The following is a 4,810-nucleotide window of genomic DNA, read 5'->3' on the forward strand; positions in this document are numbered from 1 at the left end:
ATCAGGTGGATACCGCTCCTCCATGACTCTATGATCAGGTGGATACCGCTCCTCCATGACTCTATGATCAGGTGGATACCGCTCCTCCATGACTCTATGATCAGGTGGATACCGCTCCTCCATGACTCTATGATCAGGTGGATACCGCTCCTCCATGACTCTATGATCAGGTGGATACCGCTCCTCCATGACTCTATTACTATGATCAGGTGGATACCGCTCCTCCATGACTCTATGATCAGGTGGATACCGCTCCTCCATGACTCTGTGATCAGGTGGATACCGCTCCTCCATGACTCTATGATCAGGTGGATACCGCTCCTCCATGACTCTATTACTATGATCAGGTGGATACCGCTCCTCCATGACTCTATTACTATGATCAGGTGGATACCGCTCCTCCACGACTCTATGATCAGGTGGATACCGCTCCTCCATGACTCTATGATCAGGTGGATACCGCTCCTCCATGACTCTATGATCAGATGGATACCGCTCCTCCATGACTCTATTACTATGATCAGGTGGATACCGCTCCTCCATGACTCTATTACTATGATCAGGTGGATACCGCTCCTCCATGACTCTATTACTATGATCAGGTGGATACCGCTCCTCCATGACTCTATTACTATGATCAGGTGGATACCGCTCCTCCATGACTCTATTACTATGATCAGGTGGATACCGCTCCTCCATGACTCTATTACTATGATCAGGTGGATACCGCTCCTCCATGACTCTATTACTATGATCAGGTGGATACCGCTCCTCCATGACTCTATTACTATGATCAGGTGGATACCGCTCCTCCATGACTCTATGATCAGGTGGATACCGCTCCTCCATGACTCTATGATCAGGTGGATACCGCTCCTCCATGACTCTATGATCAGGTGGATACCGCTCCTCCATGACTCTATGATCAGGTGGATACCGCTCCTCCATGACTGTATTACTATGATCAGGTGGAGACCGCTCCTCCATGACTCTATGATCAGGTGGATACCGCTCCTCCATGACTCTATGATCAGGTGGATTCCGCTCCTCCATGACTGTATGATCAGGTGGAGACCGCTCCTCCATGACTGTATGATCAGGTGGAGACCGCTCCTCCATGACTCTATGATCAGGTGGATACCGCTCCTCCATGACTCTATGATCAGGTGGATACCGCTCCTCCATGACTCTGTGATCAGGTGGATACCGCTCCTCCATGACTCTATGATCAGGTGGATACCGCTCCTCCATGACTCTATTACTATGATCAGATGGATACCGCTCCTCCATGACTCTATGATCAGGTGGATACCGCTCCTCCATGACTCTATGATCAGGTGGATACCGCTCCTCCATGACTCTATGATCAGGTGGATACCGCTCCTCCATGACTCTATGATCAGGTGGATACCGCTCCTCCATGACTGTATTACTATGATCAGGTGGAGACCGCTCCTCCACGACTCTATGATCAGGTGGATACCGCTCCTCCACGACTCTATGATCAGGTGGATACCGCTCCTCCATGACTCTATGATCAGGTGGATACCGCTCCTCCATGACTCTATGATCAGGTGGATACCGCTCCTCCATGACTCTATGATCAGGTGGATACCGCTCCTCCATGACTGTATGATCAGGTGGAGACCGCTCCTCCATGACTCTATGATCAGGTGGATACCGCTCCTCCATGACTCTATGATCAGGTGGAGACCGCTCCTCCATGACTCTGTGATCAGGTGGATACCGCTCCTCCATGACTCTATGATCAGGTGGATACCGCTCCTCCATGACTCTATTACTATGATCAGGTGGAGACCGCTCCTCCATGACTCTATGATCAGGTGGATACCGCTCCTCCACGACTCTATGATCAGGTGGATACCGCTCCTCCATGACTCTATGATCAGGTGGATACCGCTCCTCCATGACTCTATGATCAGGTGGATACCGCTCCTCCATGACTCTATGATCAGGTGGATACCGCTCCTCCATGACTGTATGATCAGGTGGAGACCGCTCCTCCATGACTCTATGATCAGGTGGATACCGCTCCTCCATGACTCTATGATCAGGTGGAGACCGCTCCTCCATGACTCTGTGATCAGGTGGATACCGCTCCTCCATGACTCTATGATCAGGTGGATACCGCTCCTCCATGACTCTATTACTATGATCAGGTGGATACCGCTCCTCCATGACTCTATTACTATGATCAGGTGGATACCGCTCCTCCATGACTCTATGATCAGGTGGATACCGCTCCTCCATGACTCTATGATCAGGTGGATACCGCTCCTCCATGACTCTATGATCAGGTGGATACCGCTCCTCCATGACTCTATGATCAGGTGGATACCGCTCCTCCATGACTCTATGATCAGGTGGATACCGCTCCTCCATGACTCTATGATCAGGTGGATACCGCTCCTCCATGACTCTATGATCAGGTGGATACCGCTCCTCCATGACTCTATGATCAGGTGGATACCGCTCCTCCATGACTCTATGATCAGGTGGATACCGCTCCTCCATGACTCTATGATCAGGTGGATACCGCTCCTCCATGACTCTATGATCAGGTGGATACCGCTCCTCCATGACTCTATGATCAGGTGGATACCGCTCCTCCATGACTCTATGATCAGGTGGATACCGCTCCTCCACGACTCTATGATCAGGTGGATACCGCTCCTCCATGACTCTATGATCAGGTGGATACCGCTCCTCCATGACTCTATGATCAGGTGGATACCGCTCCTCCATGACTCTATGATCAGGTGGATACCGCTCCTCCATGACTCTATGATCAGGTGGATACCGCTCCTCCATGACTCTATGATCAGGTGGATACCGCTCCTCCACGACTCTATGATCAGGTGGATACCGCTCCTCCATGACTCTATGATCAGGTGGATACCGCTCCTCCATGACTCTATGATCAGGTGGATACCGCTCCTCCATGACTCTATTACTTTCCGGACGGGCAGCCAGTGTTGACTCGGTGGGCTGTGATTGGCAGCCAGTGTTGACTCTGTGGGCTGTGATTGGCAGCCGAGCAGCCAGTGTTGACTCGGTGGGCTGTGATTGGCAGCCGAGCAGCCAGTGTTGACTAGGTGGGCTGTGATTGGCAGCCAGTGTTGACTAGGTGGGCTGTGATTGGCAGCCAGTGTTGACTAGGTGGGCTGTGATTGGCAGCCAGTGTTGACTAGGTGGGCTGTGATTGGCAGCCAGTGTTGACTAGGTGGGCTGTGATTGGCAGCCAGTGTTGACTAGGTGGGCTGTGATTGGCAGCCAGTGTTGACTAGGTGGGCTGTGATTGGCAGCCAGTGTTGACTCGGTGGGCTGTGATTGGCAGCCAGTGTTGACTCGGTGGGCTGTGATTGGCAGCCAGTGTTGACTAGGTGGGCTGTGATTGGCAGCTGAGCAGCCAGTGTTGACTCGGTGGGCTGTGATTGGCAGCCGGGCAGCCAGTGTTGACTAGGTGGGCTGTGATTGGCAGCCGAGCAGCCAGTGTTGACTCGGTGGGCTGTGATTGGCAGCCGGGCAGCCAGTGTTGACTAGGTGGGCTGTGATTGGCAGCTGAGCAGCCAGTGTTGACTAGGTGGGCTGTGATTGGCAGCCAGTGTTGACTATTCAGTCAGTTGGAAACCTTTTTATAACCTAAAGTCCATCTCCTGTATCTCGTTCATCAATCGTGAGGTTAAATGTTCACGGTGTCACATCTGGACCAGTAAACCAAAGGATTGTCTAGGTTTCTTTTCCTAGGACGTCGGTGTAACCGATGTGAAATGGCTAGTTAGTTAGCGGTGGTGCGCGGCTAATAGCGTTTCAATCGGCTTACGTCACTCGCTCTGAGACCTTGAAGTAGTTGTCCCCCTTTGCCCTGCAAAGGGCCGCGGCATTTTGTGGCGCGATGGGTAACGATGCTTCGTGGGGGTGGCAGTTGTTGATGTGTGCAGAGGGTCCCTGGTTCGAGCCCAGGTTGGGGCGATGAGAGGGACGGAAGCTATACTGGTACATCGGGGCTTGTCAGACAAGACCAAAGTCGCTCACTTTAGCGTCAGTGTAGCTTCCCTGAATCGCATCGCTGACAGAGCTGTTCATCTGGGTTTTTTGTTGTTGTACGATTTATCTGCAGATCAATGATAACATTTAGATGGTGAATCATCACTGCACGAACAACAGGAAGTGGAGAGCCTTATTCTGGTCCATATATGATCATTAGGGCCCTCACGGGACAACAGGAAGTGGAGAGCCTTATTCTGGTCCATATATGATCATTAGGGCCCTCACGGAACAACAGGAAGTGGAGAGCCTTATTCTGGTCCATATATGATCATTAGAGCCCTCACGGAACAACAGGAAGTGGAGAGCCTTATTCTGGTCCATATATGATCATTAGGGCCCTCACGGGACAACAGGAAGTGGAGAGCCTTATTCTGGTCCATATATGATCATTAGAGCCCTCACGGAACAACAGGAAGTGGAGAGCCTTATTCTGGTCCATATATGATCATTAGAGCCCTCACGGAACAACAGGAAGTGGAGAGCCTTATTCTGGTCCATATATGATCATTAGAGCCCTCACGGAACAACAGGAAGTGGAGAGCCTTATTCTGGTCCATATATGATCATTAGAGCCCTCACGGAACAACAGGAAGTGGAGAGCCTTATTCTGGTCCATATATGATCATTAGAGCCCTCACGGAACAACAGGAAGTGGAGAGCCTTATTCTGGTCCATATATGATCATTAGGGCCCTCACGGGACAACAGGAAGTGGAGAGCCTTATTCTGGTCCATATATG

The sequence above is a fragment of the Salmo salar genome, unplaced genomic scaffold (genome assembly GCF_905237065.1).
Source record: "Salmo salar unplaced genomic scaffold, Ssal_v3.1, whole genome shotgun sequence".
NCBI lineage: Eukaryota > Metazoa > Chordata > Actinopteri > Salmoniformes > Salmonidae > Salmo > Salmo salar.